Source organism: Ceratotherium simum, chromosome 7 (genome assembly GCF_057802395.1).
Source record: "Ceratotherium simum simum isolate JZ-2026a chromosome 7, ASM5780239v1, whole genome shotgun sequence".
In the NCBI taxonomy this organism is placed as follows: domain Eukaryota; kingdom Metazoa; phylum Chordata; class Mammalia; order Perissodactyla; family Rhinocerotidae; genus Ceratotherium; species Ceratotherium simum.
Window position 1 is genome coordinate 5,958,657 of NC_141906.1, and position 19,773 is coordinate 5,978,429.

Consider the following 19,773-nt stretch of genomic DNA (forward strand, 5'->3'; position numbering starts at 1 on the left):
CATAGCCTAATGTCTCCGCAAAGATGTACATCCTCTGTTCCCCAGAGCCTATGTATATGTTACCTTCCACGGCAGAAGGGACTTTGCAGATGTGATTTAGTTAAGGATCTTGAGATGAGGGAATTATCTTGGGTTATCTAGATGGACCCAATGTAATCACAAGGGTCCTTATAAGAGGGAAACAATAGAATCAATGTAAGAGAGATGGAAGAAAATAGAAAGGTGACAAGTGAGGACAGCCTTTAGAAGATGGATAAGGAAAGAAACAGATTCCTCCTAGAGCTTCCAGAAGGAACCAGTCCAGCTGACACCTTGATTTTAGGACTTCTGATCTTTAGAATATATGAGTAAATTTGTGTTATTTTAAGTCACTAAGATTGTAGTAAATTTTTACAGCAGCAATAGAAAACTAACACAATATAAAATATGCATTATATGTATATACTATGTGTTATAATATATATTACACATAATATGCATATTAGTATATTTACATATAAAATCCACTATACATACTATATGCTATCTATACTATAGACACTATATAATACACATGAAAAATGATTTTATGTTTACAGAAAAACATACACACAAATGTTCATAGCAAATTGATTTATAATAGCCCCAAACTGGAAACAACACATATGTCCTTCAATGGATGAATAACTAAACAAACTGTGGTATACCTACACTATGAAATACTACGCAGCAGTAAATAATAATGGACTATTTGTATATGCGGAAACCCAGATGAAACTTCAGGGAATTACACTGGGTGAAAAAAAAAACAACCCCAAAACTTCACATACTGTATGATTCTTTTTATATAACAGTTTTGAAATGAAAAAATTGTAGAAATGGAGAACATCTTAGTGATTACCAGGGGTTATGAATGAGGTAGGGGAGGGTAGTGGATGTGACTATCCAAAGGCAATATGAAGGATTATACGGTGATGGACAGATTCTCAGTCTTGACTCTATCAATGTTAATATCCTGGCTGTGATATTGTATTATAGTTTTGCAAGATGTTACCATTGGGGTAAATTGGTTTGAGAATACATGAGATCTCTCTATATTATTCTTATAACTGCATATGAATTTACAATTATACCAAAAATTTTAATTTAAAAAAAACAATATGTACATACCAGATACTTTGTAAAGTTTGGTTGCCTTCCTTCAAGAAAAATGTTGGGATTGAACAACTGGATGTTTCCATTTACAATGATGGACAATAATCGAGGATACTATTATTTAGGAAAACATGTTATGTTAGAGAAAAACCCCTGGGGTAGAATTTAGAAGACCAGGGTTATGACTGTTGCTCTGTGACTAAGGAACAGTGATCCAAGGAATGAGTCATTTAATTCATTGGACTTCACTTTCTTCGTGTGAAATATGTGTGGATTTGTTTAGAGGATCTTAAAGTTTGCTTCAATTGATGATATGATTATAATTGAATAAATTCTAGTAGATTTTCTCCAAAAGAAATCAATATTTTTATTTCTCATAAATATCTCTTTTTGAATTTAAAATAATTTATTTATTCTTATATGTCAATATGCAAGCTATATGCTTTCATAAAATCTCATGTTTTTCATGTACCATAAAATGATATTGAAGAATTAATCATTATGAATTGCTAAACTTTAATATTAACAAAACAGATTACAATTACACATTTTATATTTTAATGTCAAAACAAAAATCTGTGGTTATGTTCTTCATTTGTCCATAAAAAATATGAGCTCAATCCTTCATGTAAGTTGTGACCAGTGAAAAATGAAGGCAAATTTGATACCTGGAAAATTCATGCACATAAATGTGAATGCATACACAAGACTACAGACACACACACACACACACACACACACACATGGCAGGATTTTTTTTTATTTACACATTTTATTAAGAACATTTAGATTAAGAAGGCATCTGGTTTTTTGAGTTAAAATACAAATATATATTCTAATTTTTCAAAGATTTATATTATAATATGATGGCATTGACATAAGAAAGATATTCAACATAGTAAAAATTATTTCTGTGAAGACTTATTAAGTAGGGAAAGATATGTGGGAAGTTTATATTCCTACTACGCTTCTACCCTATTCGGGGCAACAACTCATGGGCCCATCTGTATAACTTATTATATATAAATTTTCCTCAAGAACATTTTGATAAATACATAAGCTTCCAGAAAATGCATGCCCAAGCATTCTATATCCTCTCTTCCACTCCTGTGAGCCCAAATGATCTATATCTTTCTTCAGAGCCTTTGGATACGGAGAGGCACTATACTTGACACTGGCTTTGGTACTGAGAAGATAAACAACAAGATCATCTCAATGTCTTCTAAAGATAAAAGAAAAATCCAAATGACATCAGGGTGAGGTCATTTATTTTTCCATAGAGTGAATAGAATAGCATATCGAAGTAACATTAAGAATTTTCTTTGAGTGACGATTATTTCCACTGCTCAAAAATAGAATCTTTTTTTTTTTCTTCTTTTAATGCTTCCTCCTCTACTCATGTCATAGAAGGCCCCTCAGGCTGATCCCAAATGCTTCTCTCTTACATGGAATCATTATTGAAGTCTATGTCAGTTGCATTATTGGCTGGAAAATTCATCTAGACCTCTACTACAAGTTAAGGCCATTTAAAGAATATTATTTGAACTCTAAGTTGTAGGAAATAATTTAAGGAATCTGTGATCTGCCTTATAACTCCTTGGGCTTGTGTAACTAAACTTTCAAGTCTTACACTATAGAATAATAGTCTTAAAGATCTTGACTTCATTATGATGATTGTGTTCCTTTGGGATCAGGATGGCTTAAAGAAGACAGAGACCAAACGGAATGACAGTAATTTTGAATATTTTGTTATCCTCTCAAAAGCCATGCAGAAATCTCTGCGATATCTCACACCTGCCTCTGAATAGTAAATTACTCATTAAGATTTTATAGGCCAACAAAAATTCTTTCTGTTAGGACCAATTTGCACATATTTTTTCTTTTTACTCAATTTTATACTTTTTTTCAAACAATGTAAAAACTATCCAGTTGACTAGTGTCATGCCAGCAACGTTATTAAGTAAAACAGGATAAATCAGCTTCACAAGACGATATTTGACCTCTATCCTGAAGATCTACCTCTACCATACTGTTATCTTGCATCCTATGGTCTTCAGCATCCGTCCATTTTAAAAAGGAAGGGTACAAGAATGGCTTCATAGGTGTTTCACTTTGCAATCACACAGGGACCCACAATAAGGGCCTTGCACTTGGGATTTAGTGCTCTGTACTTGCTCTTTTGAAATTCTTAGTAATTTTATCTTTGAATTTATGTTTTGTATGTGAAGTCTGATGAGGCAATGGAGCACACACAGGAGGCTTGGAGTTTGGGATCACATATGGTTCTATCTATTTGCTGCTGGTTGGGTTCTAGGACACCTACTCTCCTACCACCTAGCACCCTGGGCCCCTCATGGCTTCACCCATCTATGACTACTGACACCCTCTGCTCCTGGTAGGGTCCTGGATGTCGGCATGGGGTTGGTCAGGTTTGGTACTTGTGCCTCAGAGCATCTCAGGGCAGGGCCTGGGGGGCCACACTCCCCAATGCTGGCGGAACCATGACATACAGGGTGAGTGGCCAGCCAGAGTCTGCCTCTTAGCAGTGGTGAACTTCTCCTTTATCCTTGATCCAGATATTGAGTGTGTCCTCACACAGAAGTTTAAAAAACCTTGAGGGCACCCACCTGCTGTGAGTTGTGTTGTGCCCATTGAAAGGCGAGACATGTGGCTCTCCCAGTCAGGGCGTGGCACATCAGTGGTGCAGCTGGCGGAAGTGTTGACCTAGAGCCCTCCGTGTGTGGCTGAGTGGAGCTCCGCGGTGCCTACAAGTGTCTGCAGTTGCCCCACGAGTGTCACTCGCCCAGGAGAACTCTCTTGAACAGCTCTGTGAATAGGGGGACGCTCTTCCTCTTTTCAGTCTTCCTGAGTATGATTTGTGATAGTTGCTCTGGCCAGTTTTGGGCATTGTCCCTGGTCAAGCTACAAATTAGAAATTGTGTTAATTTCAGTGATTCCACATGCAAGTTAAATGTTCTGAACATTCACATTCAAAACTGGCCTTCTACAACATAGATAAATGGTAAAAAAGGTATGCTAATAGGTTAAAATTTTAATTTTTCTTTAAATAGCAAACATTAAATAAAAACACTCTGACACACTGAGATACAGACCATGAACACAGGAAAATGCTTCACTAATGGCATTTTTCCCCTCCTTTTTAAAGCAGGGGGCCTACATTTTCACTTTCCGCTGGGTCCTGCAAATTATGTACCCAGCACTAGGGGAGTCTAGGATTTTGGTGTAGATATTGCCTATCCTCCATATCCTGATACAATGCCTTACCTGTGAAATTATTGAATGCTAAAAGCTATTCTAAGACTGTTAAAGAACATACTTTCTGAGCAAATGACCCTGTTTGGTAGTTAACTAAAAACAGAGATGTGAAATATTGCTCAGGGCAGAATAAAATATTGCTTAAGGAAGCTGACATGTCACCTCATTCTGGCAGCCACGGTGCTTACACGAGAATCCCAGAAGACGCCCCAAAGTATCGTTAAAGTCAGGTTGGCTTGAGACTGTCAGAGCACCTGGGATCCTCTCATTGAAAACTACTTGGATTTTCAATTAAAATAAGAAGACTGAGAAAATATCGAATAAGAATTAAACTGCATAAAAAACTATATAGTCTTGATTAATTTTTAAACTAAGAGCACATGAGATAAATGATACAGAATGAGGGATAACTAATTTCTAAATTTATGTGGTGTAGTATTTTCAGGTCAGGCACTTTGGGCTTGTATTTTTAATTGTGAATCTGAATTTGCTCAGGAAATAGAATTACTTCCTAAAAAAGTATAGTGGATTTTTCCTTGGCAGGGAGAATATTTCCTCCTTTTGGCAGGAGGAAAGATTGCAGGCAAAGGAAAGGGCTGGAAGCAGAAAAAGGAAGGGGGAGCCTGGTGCAAGTTGGGGTGGAAGAGATGGGCAAGGGCTCAGTTGTGCAAGGTCCTGTGGGTCATGGCATGAACTCTGTCTCTGAACCAGCAGTTTTTGAGGATGGGGTCTGGGACTCTGCATTTATAACCAATATCCCAATGTTTCTTATCTACATTAATTAAACTTTGAGAGTTCTGGACAGTGAAAAATTCTTGGTGACCGTCATTAGAAACTCAGGCTTGGTGGCTAATCCATGAATATTAGGGGCAACTGCAAAGGGAAACCTATAGGAGATGAGGACCATTCTCCAGAGCATAGGACAATTCCGAGTATGATTTATCTTTTAGAATATAGTTGGATCCCAAGGCCTTAGTCCACAGCAGGGCTCTTTCCTTTTCTACAGTCTTGCCAGAGGTCACATTTGCTCCCTGTCTCTCTTAACGACAGCAGCATTTGAGTTATAGTGAAAACATGCTATTAGAATTACTGACGTGCTTTTCCTTGCTCAACACCTCATACACTTAAATCCTGCTGCAAGGACCTTAAGATTATTTTTTAATTGCTTTTCTATAAATTAACTATGTTTATTACTTTACTGAAATGATTAAAAAAAACCCATGTACAATGTTGCAGAGTGCAAAATGATACTCATAATAAAACACCTAGTTAATGTCTGGGCAAAAACAATTATTGATCTCTCAATTATTGATCCTTCGCTCAGCGGGTACTTTTTATAGTCACCATCCCTGTAGCATATAAATCTGTCCCCTAATATTACCTGTTTTGCTTGGTGGGTTAGTGCATTTTTATCAGGAAGTGATGTGTCATAACCCGGGTGGACAATGGAGAAGAATTCAAAACTGTGATGTCTCCATGTCAGCCCGGCATTTATTTTTTATAAGCCAGAGGCCGAGGGGAGGCAGCTGCCCAGAGACCTTCAAGTTGGGCTGGAAAAGCCGTAGGTGGGCATGAGGATCAGGAGAGCCAGAGAGAAAAGTCAATTTGCTCTTTCCTTATTTTTAGTTTAACACGTTCATCTTTAAAAAATGTTCAGATTAATAGAAAGTCAACAAGTAGGAGGGAAATGGAACTCTTAAGATCACTGTGGGTCAGAGGACAGACAGTGCCTGGCCTGGCTTTCAACTTCAAATCAAAGAGGAATTGCGAGAAAATCAGTATGCCCTCCTGTGCCTTTTTAAAGAGAGCCCCTGACACGATGAATCCCCACGAATTTCCTTCAGAAAGAAGCAGCTGACTGCTGAGAAAGGAAAGCTCCATCACGAACTCTTGCATTCCCTATGAAAGAAGAGCAGAGAGGGGCAGGCATGCCTGAGAGGCCTGCTCCAGAGAGCAAACAAGCAGAAAGTAATGAAGGAATGGTAGCTGAAGAGGAGGCTGAAATGAGGAAGAGGCTGGGTGCAGAGAAGGCTTAGCAAGGCTTCAGCGGAACTACCGGAGAGGGAGGGTGATCCCCAGACAATGAAGGGGACAGTGTGTCAGGCGATCCAGAGAAGAAGTGAAGTGCCCAGAATACGTGTGGCATAAAACTTATTTTGAGCAGAAGGCATTTGCATTTGAGTTCCTAAAATCTCTTATCTGCCTAAAAGCAGAGCCTCCCAAAAGAACTCAAAAGAACTCAGTTGTCTTGGAGCCTCTCCCTAGGAGCAACCAGAGAAAGTTGACTTTTATCACTGGAGATAAGAAGCCACCTCAGCACACCAAAACAGACATTGTCACAAATGTGTCATATCTCCTATCTTTCTCCTGAGGGACTGTTATCTTTCCAAAAAGTCACTTGTTTCCCAGTAAGTGCCCCTCTTGCCCTCTCCTTCCTCTATTAAGATAGTATGTAAGCTCTAAATTCTAAATTCATCTTTCAGTCACATTTTTCTGTGAACTCTCTTTCATATGTAAATAACTAAATTTGTCTTTTCTCTTGCTAATCTGTCTTTTGTCAGTTTAATTCACAGTCTCCAAGTACAGAATACAAGAGAGTAGAGGAAAAGTTTTTTCTCCCCAACAGAAATAAATGGAGAACTCTAGATTGGGAAAAATAAACCATAGAAATAGCACAAGAAATGTAGGTGTCTTTTTACCAAGAGAAGAATTTAAGTTAAAAAATCAGGAGGCTGTCCCAGTGGCATAGTAGTTAAGTTTGTGTGCTCCACTTTGGTGGCCCAGGGTTTGCAGGTTCAGATCCCAAGCTCAGACCTATACACCACTCATCAAGCCATGTTGTGGTGGCAGCCCACACACAAAACAGAGGAAGATTGGCATAGATGTTAGCTCAGGGACAATCTTCCTCACCAAAAAAAAAAAAAGTCAGTAAGTCAAAGTGCTTGATTTGTAAGTATGTGTAAGTATTCACAAATTATGGGAAACAGGTTATCTTTTAATGTCTCCCTGCTCCACACAGAGGAACAACGCTGAAAATTCAGAAAGCACTTACCCTTCGAGACAATTGCTGTGACAAGCTCATGCCCAGGACAGCTGGACACTGCAATGGAATTGAGATGAATCTCTGCAAAGATAAATGTTCACAAATAAATGTTGAGTAAATAAATAAATAAAGCAACCAAGCTTTTGGCCAAAGAAAGCTGGATGTTGAAACAAATTTGTTGAAGGTTTCAGAGAGAAAGATAATTGTGTTGTGGACTTTTAGAAAACTCTGGAGTATTTTATCTGAATTGATCCTGATGGCTGACTTTGAACAGGTAATTACCTGGTGTACTAAATGGTGGCTATTGAAGCAACCTGGGGTAAACAGCTGACATTGGCTTCCAGCAGGATGCGTTTTGGAAGCCCTAAAGGATGTATCCAATATTGAATATTTTTCACTTGGCCTTTCCTGATTTTTGTCTTAGATAATGATCTTCTTTTGGGAAACAGGACACAGTAATGTTTAAAAGAGTGTTTGAAGAGTTTTAAAGTCAAACAATTAACAAACAAAGTAGCAGGAAAAGGAACTGAGTTGTGGAAAGATTATTGAAACTTCCTCCCAAACAGTAAATTAATTAAATATTCATTCTCTAAAGCAAAAATAACTTAAAAAATCAGAGGAAAATTCTCTCATAATTGCTTCAACTGCCAGCACACTTATCTATATGAAATAAAAATTCATGTTGTAAAAACAACTGACATCTTTTAACTACCATGTTATATTGAAGTTATTTGTTATCTATCATCTGGACAAATAAAACTCCTTGAGAACAACACCATATCTTACTCTTCTCTGTTGTCCCAGTCTAGCGTAATGTCTCAAACAGAATTTGAGCTCCAATGAGATAGAAAAATTCAACTTTAAACATTGTTCAGAGTGGTTAGACCTAAAGGACGGGAAATCCATGTGAACAGCGAATTCTGTAGAGGTCATTCATGAGAATAATTGGGCTCTTAACTGCAGAAGAAACTTTGGAATATCCACAGATACCTGCTCAAAAAAATCACTAAACAAGAGAAAACAAGAAGAAAGGTATGAGAGGAACAGCACATATCTTCACCAAAGAAATATTGCTGATATGTATTGTGTAAGATCTTAATTATTCCAGAGGTTTTTCAAGTAACATATGATATCTCTTAAGATAGAACGTAAAGCAGAGCTTGGGAATAGCAGGTAAGTCTATAAACAAAGAGCTCATTCAGTTCCACTGAGCTCAGCTAAGGAGAATCTGAATTTTTTAGTAAGTTTTGTCTTTTATTACACGTTCCTTCAAAAGGCCCACAGGAAGGACTGGAAATCATTATCTCTCTCTCTCCTACAACATTTATGAGATTTACTTATTGATTTTTATCATAGTAAAATGTACATAACATAAAATTTTACCATTGCAACCATTTTTAAGTGTACAGTTCAGTACTGTACACTTAAAATACATTCACATTGTAGTGCAACCATCGTATGACGTTTATTTTAAGTTTAATTGTATCACACTTTCAGAACTTTTAAAAGAATATTTAAATACATGCAGAAAAGTGCACATATTGTTCAACAACTGAACACAACAATGCAACCGGGACCCACATCGAGTAATAATACGTTACCAGCACTCCAGATGTTCCCGTACACGCACGTACACCAACTAAATATTTGTTGAACAAATAAGTAAACAACGAGTGAAATAAGGATATCTCTGCCCTGGAGGAGCTTTAACTTCAATATCTAAAAATAGTCAAAGCAAAAAGAACTCAAATCCATCTGTGGAGTGATTGTCCTTGTTAGTAGAAAATCCACACTAAAGTCTTGACTTTCTACTTTGGGGTAATAAGACAGAGTGCCTTATTCTCAAGTGGTCCTTATTCTCAAAAAAAAAACAAGTCACTTTTTTTGTGCTATTCTTCCAACTACTTCTGTATGTTTGGATTGTTAGAAAGAGAAGGAGAAGAAGAAGACTAGTCTTTAAAAGCTTTTGATATTTTCAAGAGTGGTGGGCAGAATTTCAATTCCTCAGTGTTTTAAATTACCCTTCCTTCTACTTGTTTTATATCTATTTCCTCTCCTTCTCCACCTCCACTCCTCCCTTTTCTGATATGTAGTAGGGATTTCTGGTAGTCCATACTAAATTTTAATCTTTTGTGTGTGTGTGTGCATGTGCTCTAAGTAAGCATAGAACATGCGAATTACCACATGATTACATATTAAGTAATATTTTTAAAAAGACGGATTCATGGTTGACAGCACAAATGTGGCATTAAATTTCCGGGGTTGCTTGGACAAGCAGTGATTATTCAAGAGGCATGGGGATCTTGTTTAAAGCCTCTGAACAAAGAGGACACTGCATACACCTTTAAATTCGTATTCACGGATTGTCTGAACCCTGAGACAGCTGTTAAAAGAAAGCCATCAATAAGGAATGACATCTGTAATGAGGAAAAAAGAAATGATCATCAGGATTGTGAATGAAAAGTATCAGCCTGACAAGTGCTCTACATTCTTTAAATGACAGGTGTGGAAACAACTTGACTCATACTGGGAAATCTGGAAACATACAGCAGGTTATTCCACAGCGAAAGGATTCAAACACTGAGGGGCGAGAAATCAAATTTTGAATCCCAGATTTGCCACCTACAAACCCCTGTGACTTTTGGCAGTTGTTCCAACTTATCCTCTCAATGTTCTCATCTGTAATTTGGGTATATCTTGTGAGTTGGCACGAGACTAACTGGCTTTGTGTGGTTAGTATATAGTAAGGAATATATATTTTGCCTGCGTTCCTGATTCCTGGCACAGAATTCCTAAAACCTTCGTAATTTCCTAAGTGATAGGGGTGCTAGAAGCATCTTTTGTTACAATATTTGTTGTTAGTTCCTAGTTTCTGACACAAGATCTTCTAAGACCCTCGAAATCTCCAGAGCAACAAGAGTATCTTTTGTATGATAATGAGATGACTGGTGGCCGAGGCCCCCTAGACAATTTCAGGATGGGTGCTGGTCTCCAGGAAGACCAAGGCATGAGAGAGTTGCAACTTTCAGCCACAACCCAACTCCAACTTCTGAGGAGGGGAAAGAGGCTAGAGATTGAGTTAATCACCAATAGCCAACGACTTAATCATGCCTATGTAATGAAACCCCCATAAAAGCCCTAAAAGACAGGGTTCAGAGAGCTTCAGAGTTGGTGAACACATCAAGATGCTGGGAGGGTAACACACCTAGAGAAGGCATGGAATTTCTGTGTCCCTTCCACCATACCTTGCCCTATGCATCTCTTCCATTTGCCTATTCTTGAATTGTATCTTTTATAATAAACCAGTAATAGCAAGTAAACTGCTTTCCTGAGTTCTGTGATCTATTCTAGCAAATTATTGAATCCACAGAGGAGGTAGTGGCAACCCCCAACTTACAGCCAGTCGGTCAGAAGTACGGGAGCCCCAGGACTTGTGTCTGGCATCTGAAGTGGAGTCTGTCTTGCACTGAGCCCTTAACTTGTGGGAATCTGGTGGTAAGTCCAGGTAAATTAAATTGTAGGACACCAGCTGATGTCTGGAGAGCTGAAGAATTACTCGTAAAACCCCCTTCTGACACCCCATATTTGGTGTCAGAAGTGTTCTGTGGGTAAATCAGATCTTAGTGAGGATGTAATGATGTACTTTGAATTTACAGTAATATGTCCTCAATGTATTCTAATTCTCTCCATTGCTCCTCGTCTTAATATAGGCTTTCCAGTTATCAGAGTTTGTGTTTGTTCTCCATAATACCCCTGTGAGTAGTTACCTAAATTCTTTTTATTGTGAGGAAGATCAGCCCTGAGCTAACATCCAAGCCAATCCTCCTCTTTTTGCTGAGGAAGACTGGCCCTGGGCTAACATCTGTGCCTGTCTTCCTCCACTTTATATGGGATGCTGCCACAGCATGGCTTGACAAGCGGTGCCTTGGTGCGCGCCTGGGATCCAAACCTGGGCTGCCAGCAGCAGAGCACGTGCACTTAACTGCTACGCCACGGGGCTGGCCCCCCTAATTTCTTTCTGAAGAAGAAATTAGACTCAAGATATAGTTTCCCGATTTTCTATATGGGAAATAATAATAACTAATATTTATTAAATACGTATGTGTCAGGTACTACAGTAATCCTTTTATGCATCATAATCCTATGTGTTATATGCTCTTATATTTCTCATTTAACATGCAACTAAACTGAGACTTAGAAGAAAATGTACACTGTTTTTCCACGATTGTATCATCAATATATAATAGAACCAAGACAAATGCCAGACTGTTTGATCCTTCCAACTAAGAGTGTTTTTTCTGTTATTATTAATGGTAATAATTCCATTACTGTACAGATCTTTCACGAAGTATTTTCCCACAATCTTGTGAAGGGGATACGGATTATGTTATTTTTTATGGCTCAGATCATTGTAACTTTTTATTTTTAACAGATAAAGAAATTGTGACTCAGATAGGTGGAACCCTTGTCCAAGGTCATTGATTAGCTGGGACACAGCCTGAGTTAGCTGGAGCGGGTTTCATATTGCTGGTAAGGGTAGATTACGCACATCTTTAGGGATATCATGTTGGGAGCTTGAAATCAGCCATGGTGGGAATATTTACACCAAAGAAATTGGCAGAAACTACAAATGAAGGCTCCCTCCCTTCCAAGAGCTGGCTTACCAGCACATCATTGACACACCCATTTGAGAAAGGCTACCTAAACTAACATAGAACAGAAAAAATGCTCTCTTTCCAGTGCACTATTTCTTCATTGGAGTTAACATGATGTATAATTACATGTGCATGTGTGTGTGGTTTAATGTCTATGTACTCACCTAGACCCTCTCCTCACCAGACTGTAAAGCCCAAGAAGGTAGGAATTATATTTAATCAACCTCAAAATGTTAAATTCCTATTAATAGTCACTAACTTATAGCAGGAATTCAATGACTACATTTTGAAAAAGTATGTAACATATTTAATTGAAGTATAATCTAATTTTGGCATATAATATAATTGGCATATAATGGAATTATTTATAGATTTACAGTGTCATAATTTTGAAATTCCATACTTATAGGCTTCATACTGTAATTTTCTTTTTTAACTCTTTGTTCAAGATAAATGAGAATCATGGCTTCTAAAAGAGGTTCTGCTACAGTATAAAAGCATCAACTCTCCAATCTAGAAATCTGGCCCTCTGCCTATTTTTGTATGTCCCTCTAGCTAAAAATTGCTTTGATATTTTTAAATGGTTGAAAGAAATTAAAATAAGAATGATATTTTGTGACACTTGAAAATTATATGAAATCCTAACTTCAGTGTTCATAAATAAAGTTTCTTCAGAACAAAGTCACATTCCTTCATTTATGTATGGTCTGTGGCTGCTTTTACAGTACAACCCAACGTATAATTGAAAGGTTGTGACAGAGATCATAAGACCCTCAAAGCCCAAAATATTTACTATCAAGCTCTTTATAGAGAAAGCTTGCCAAGTCCTGACGTAGAGCATCAGACTCTCATTGAACTGCTTCCAATGTTGGTGAGTTCATTTCTAAGTAACGTATCCTTTCTATGGTGAGACAGCTGAGTTATAATAAACACTTTCCTTATGTTGAGGCAAAATCTGGTCCCCTGCATATGTTATCAATAAGGCTGTAGATTATAGTGCTGGAAGAGCTTGCTTTCTGGAGCCAAATTTGACTTAGTTGAATGCTGGTGCTGCTCCGCTCCAGCTGTGTGTCCTTAGATAAGTTACTTTACCTTTGTGGGGCTTGTCGACCTACATCTTAGAATTGTTGTGAATGTTAAATCAATGCTAATGTTTATATAATGGTTATATAACAGTTGCTATTGGTAGGTACATGTATTTTTAATTTTTCTGGGGAGAGGACTCATAACTTGTATCATATTCACCGAGCGTCAAAATCTAGAATTGTTTACACTTAGTAACATGGTACTCATAATTGAGCAAAACCTTCCATATACTCTGTACCCAATGGAGAGTCTAGTTTGGCTTCAGTAAACACTCCAGGGCCCCTTTCTCCTGGGACATCTGCTGAGTACATTTTCACGAGCCCATCCTCTTCCTCTCTTTGGAAACTGAATTTTACCATCCAAACCTTGTTCCTTTCGTCAAATGTAAAACAATTCATTTTCTTCCTCTTAATAAATTATGACCACTATATTGAGAGATACTATCACTCTTTAAAGATAAAACTCTTCCTGTCAGGCAGCAGAATTGTTTCCAAGGCAACTCAAGTAACTTGCAGGGACCAAGTGGCTCTCTTTTCTTCTTTCTCACTGGGGGAGAAAGTTTCTGAGTAGGTACTATCATCGTATCAATGGAACGTAGCACGTAAAGTAATGTCACATTGCTCCTTAGAGCTCCAGTAGAGCTACCTCTGTTGACTGTCTCAACAAGAGCAGCTTGAAACACAGAAAAGTCTGTCGCAAAGTGAAGAGTACTTTCAAGACCCATATGGAATTAGAAAAGATTGCTACACCCTATCCTTCTGAATCACAATAAATCTGGGAACGACATAGTCTTCATATGAAAGGATGGCCCCATGAAAAGCAGGATAAGGTGAGGAGCTGATACTACTTGATGGAAAGGGGAGAGGAGAGAGACAAACAAACAAACAAGGAATAATAATAATAATAAAAAATTTCCAAGACAGCACAGCTAGATTGTGTTTGTAATCCCACCTTTGGGCTTTTTTCCTTGACTTGTCCTACTCCAATTTTGAAATGCAAACATTATTAAGAGATAGGATACATTTAATTTGTTAATCATAACAGCAGAACTCAATCATTTTTATTTAGCTTATTATAGACTTCTGAGCACTTTGATATTTAGTATCAGCCCTTAAATGAAGCTGACTCCCCTGTGTCCATCCAGCTGCCAGGACTGCAGTCTACCCAAAGGGGTCCAAGACATTCTGGTTCTGTTCTAAGCAGTCACTGCTTACCGAGCACCATCACACTACTCACTCCCTCCCAATTCACTTTGTTCCCACTCTTGGGCCCACTACCTCTTTGCCATCTTATGATCATCTGTGAAGATTGTATGTACACAAATGGAAGAGTTGACTATTTAATATTCTTTGTTTATCCAGCAACAATAAAACATGTAGTCAAAGGAAACCAAGCTTACTAAGGTCTAGGTTAGTATTAGAAGGTTTCATGGAGGATGGAGGACTTAGAGTTGGATAGAAATATATACATGTAAATGATGTATATACACCTTCATTACAGAACATACATATTTCATCACATGTTACTTTTTCAGTACTTCTTGTATCCTCATTCCTGCTGTCCAAATGCCCAGATTAGAGATCAGTAGTTTTGGAAGGTCAAGTTCTGTTTCTTTTTTGTTTTTGTAGTCCCATTCCACTGTCATAGTGCTTGGTATAGAATAGGTGCTCAAAACGTGTTTTTCTCTTTTAATTAAAGATTGTGTACAATTTGGGCAAAAATGGGAGAGAGAACTTCCCATGCTCTTAGTTTCCTCTACTGACAATTAAACAGTTTTTAAGTGCACCTTGGAAGAAGACAGCTTGTTACTTGGATGCCTTCCCAGAGCTTGGGAAGCTTGCCCTCTGACTTGTAATCCCTCATCATTATTCGTTAAACTCAGAGTTGACATTCAGCTTACACTGAAAGGTACTGTGCAATTTCTCTTGGCTGGACAGTTGGCTGAGTTGTCTTCTGTTATTACTTGTCAGAAACAGTGATTCAATAACTGTAATTCCTTACTATGTAACCCCATCACTTGGGAATTTGAATAGCAGACTCCACTTTCCAGGTCAATTGCACTGGCCCCTGCTGAGAAGGATTGCCATTAGAGAAGAGTGTTGTATAGTAGTACTTGGGCTTCCATAATGGGAATTGACTCATCCTCCCCAGCCTAGAGCCCTAGATTGTTGATAGCATTTGGGAAACTGATGACAAAGTTGCTTCCCTCACAGTTTTCATGGATATATCCCTAAACTTTTGTTCTCTGATATTTAAAAGGAAATCATCTTTCCAACCTGGTGGATATAACATTGGGACGTATACAGGAAAAATTCAGGTTGTGTTTAGATTATAGCTCAGTAATTAAAAGCAAGAGTTTTTGAGTTGAATCAGCCAGTGTTTGAATCCCAGTCTGCCACATACTAGTTCTATGACGTCAAAAATTGTGGTTTACCCACTCTAAGGAAACCTTACGTATAGAATGAGGTTAAGTGCTTGGTAACTATTTACTAATATTCAATAGCATTTGTGCTGTTACTATTACTATTGCTTCAATTTCCTTGTCTATAAAATGAGGATAATTTTACCTACCCCAAATATTTCTAATAATGTTTAAACAACATTCTGTATGATGTCTGAACATGGTAAATATTTAATAAATAGTGGCTATTTTATATTAAAGTTTAGGTTATTTCAAGTTTTTTGCATTTGTAATCCTGGTTCTCTTAAATATAACTGACTAATCTATAAAAACAGGCAGTATAAGGATAGCAGGTATTAGCTTTAATATTCTTTACCAAGAACTACCCAAGGTCATCTTCTACCGGCACACTGTTTCTTACTTAGTTGGCTCTATGACATGTCTTACCTAACTATACCTCAAATATTTTTATACTCTTTTTTCTCATTTTTCTCCCTGCCCTGTGGAAGGATGTGCTGTTTAGACTCCTTTTTGTTTGTCCCTTGAATTCTTCTTCACAAATTATCACAAACATTCCTTAGTCTTCTTCCCTCACCTGTCTGACCTCGAAAGACTGTCACTAAAGAGCTGAGCAGAGTCCTGGCTCACAGGCAGAACTGAACAACATCATGGGGGTAATTCTGTCTCTTACCAACCTACAGGGAGCAAAATTAGATATATTTCTTATTGTAGCCCACAGTAACTATAGTTATACTACCCTGGATGGGACATAAAAATCAGCCTGGAATACAGTTTTCTAGGGAGAAACTGTCCAAGAGTTTCTTTCTGAAGCAGAGTATCATCTTCCAGATTGAATGTTACATTTACTAGAATAAAACCACTTTTTCCTGGTAGAAAATGCTTATTGAGTACAAAAGTATGCAAAGAACTGTGCTACTGGCTAAGAGGAATGGAGCAAAAATGAAGATATTATCCTACCCACAAATAGATAGCAGTGTATTCAAGAAGGTAGATGTGTCTGTAGACATAATAGGTGTCATGATAAAACTAGCAAAATTGTTTCCAGTCCTGGAAGAAGAAACCACTAATGTGTGCTTGGAAATCCAGGAAGATCTCACGAGAGTATTGGCATTTTAGCTAGGTTTGGGAGATTTAGAAAGATTTCAAACAGTAAAGATGAGTAAGATGTGAGAAAATAGCATCAGTATGATCACAAGGCTTGAGAAATGCTCTGAGTCATTAGAAAATGAGAATGCCACTGTGACTTAAATTTGATGAGAAATGAGTCTGGGGATGGACCAAAGCCAGCCTGGGCACATGAAGGTCGTGTTGTGGTGCAATGAAATGTAGGTGAAGGGTAGGTCATGCTGTGGGTATAGGCGCTATGAGAGGTATCAGTTCAGGTCCTGGGGCATATCTCCCAGAAAAGCAGAACACAGATAAAAGCCGAGCAACATAATTTAGCTTCAGAAAGTCTTTTGAAGAGTTTGGAGGTGTTCTAATTAAGTGAAAGAGTATAAATTATAGAATACAGTCTTTATTATTTCTTGTCAGTGTGTAAATTAATCATAAAAAGGGAACATTTCTACATAAGGAAGGAGAAAGTGTTTCAATGATAGACTAACCACTTGCATTCTCATCTAAAAATAATAAAGGGAATCCAGAGGGTAGGACATCTTTGATTTTGGTTACCCAGGGACATATATGGAACTTTGACTTGTGCCTCTATCTAAGATAATGACCATTTTTAATTTTTGGTGTGTTATTTCTTATGGCACCCTTTGAGAGGAAATATGGGATATAGAGAATATGTATCTCTGAAAACACTGATATTCTTTTTGTGAGAAGTTTCCTTAAAGTTCAGTTAGCACCAATAAAAAAATAAGGAAAAGAAAATATAACCTGATCGAAAACACATGTGCTCATTCACACACATATACACACACACACATACACACACCCCACATCACATGTTACCCCATCTGAGAAGGGGAGTGACGTCAGGGTCTTAAAATATATATTTGGACTCTGTTTCCAGAAAGATGGAATACACATTTATTTTACTTTTCCTTCCACTAAGTACAACTAAAAAGTCTGGACAGAGCTTTATTTAAAAAAAAAAAAACTGATATTATTTTTACTTACATATTTTCATAGTTATTGTTTATATAAACAATATTGTTATATTGTTTATTTTTATTATTTTTAGAAGACAACTGATACTCTCGAAACAAATACTGGAGAAAAAATTGTGGACCCAACCTCACCATATATTTATATATATATAGAGAGAGAAAGGTAGAGAGACAGAGAGAGAGTTACTCTAGGTATTACATTATATATGTAATATATATTATATTTACCCATAGTGTTGTTGAGTGTATCTCTTCCTATTGCTATCTCAGTGGTTGCTCTAGGTATTTTGCATATAATATATATTTTATAGAAAAAAGAAATATTTTATAAATATTATAAAATACTTATATTTAAAAATACAGTTGGAGAGAAGTCAAGATGGCGGCGTAGGCAGACTCTGAACTCACCTCCTCCTGCAGACACAGCCAATTTAACTACTCGTGGAAAAACTACCCCTGAGACAGAACTGAAAACTGGATAAGAGGAACTCCTGCAACAACGGACAATCCTAACTGAGATAGAAGAGGCAGAGACTCCCTTCTGGAGAGGAAAAATGTCACCTTCACAAGCCGCCAGCTTCACGGCCGCCCGGGAGCAGCCCACAGGTACGCAGCCTCCCTAGAGGCACGGGGCCCTGAGCCGGGGAACGCCCCTTCTGTGGGCATTTTGTGGACCCAGCACAATCGAGACAAGTGGCAGAATATCTGACTTTGCCTGCTACTAAAACATTAGGGAGCACCCCCAGAAAAGCTGGTTCACAAAGAAATTAAAACTGGCTCTTAAAGGGCCCACACGCAAACTCACCTGTTTCAGAAAGCATCCTAAAGTCACCAGAAAGAAAGGTGCACAGTGCTTTGGTGAAAAGAGACTCACCTGATAGGCCCTGAGTGCATCTCGGTGAGAAGAGAGACCTCTCCAGGGACTGGGACATTGGCGGCGGCCATTGCTGTGACCTGGTGTGGGCGTGCTGACACAGACGCCATTGGAGTTCTCCCTGAGGCCTGCTAGCCCAGGGTCTGCCCCACCTGCTAGAGCACCGATTTAATCCAGCTCAGCCAGGGCAGGCAGCCCACAATAGAGACTGGCCCCACCCAACAACAAGCCCTCAGGCAACGTGTGGGCCTGCATAGATTGGTGACTGGATTCTCTGCAGCCTGGAAACTGAGCCCACTTCAGTGGGGCAGGGCGTGCACAAGGAGCGGGTGGAGAGTGTGGGGCAGTGGTGGAGTAAGTGGGGCTCCCGCCGTGGAGAGACTGGGTCTTCTTCGGGAGGTCGGGGCGCACACACGGGGCAGGACTGTGTTGACTGTGTGTGTGGACCTGTGGGCGGCAGGGCTTGTCAGCTGCAGAAGACTTGTGCTTCTCAAAGACCCACATAGGGGGTTTTCCCCACCTTCCAAAGTCTGAAACAATTGGGTGCTCCTGTGCCTGAGGCCAGCCCCATCCAGCTGCAATCCTCAGAGAGCTGACAAGAGACCTAAAGGCTGGAGGCTTATAGCAATTGTAAGGCCCTGAGCCTAACAACCTGCCATGCTGGGGGCCTACTCACTTAAAAGAAATACTGCAACACAAATGTGGTATTAGAACTTGCAGCCAACTGTGCTGGGGCTCCACACACCTGATAAAGAGACTGAAGGGCCCACAACAACTACAAGCAGCTGAGCATTACAACAGCTGACGAGGAGCATAAGTCGGCCTACCTGGGCGCATACAGGGAGAACAAACAGCCTACAACAGAAGGACACACGTAGCCCACATAGGGGTCACCCCTGGAACATTGAGAACTGAGGGAAGCACACTGCAGGACTACTAAGGCATCACTTATATAAGGTCACCTATCCAAGAGCAGGAGATGTAATTGACCTACCTAATATATAGACACAAGCACAGGGAAAGAGGCAAAATGCAGAGGCAAAGGAATACATTCCAAGTAAGGGAACAGGACAGAACTCCAGAAAAGGAACTAAGTGAAACAGAAGTGAGCAACCTACCCGACAGAGAGTTCAAACTAAGAGTGTTAAGGATGTTCACTGATCTGGGCA

General features: G+C 38.7%; 1 long non-coding RNA gene across 1 annotated transcript; it reads right to left on the reverse strand.

The window, feature by feature from the left end:
* Window positions 1–2,006: 2,006 nt before the first annotated feature.
* On the reverse strand, window positions 2,007–18,821 carry LOC147916536 (uncharacterized). The gene is made up of 3 exons (XR_015552778.1): window positions 18,605–18,821; window positions 7,463–7,534; window positions 2,007–4,056 (listed from the first exon to the last, which is right to left on the reverse strand). It is a non-coding gene; the product is annotated as an uncharacterized LOC147916536 (long non-coding RNA).
* Between the last annotated feature and the right edge of the window lie 952 nt (window positions 18,822–19,773).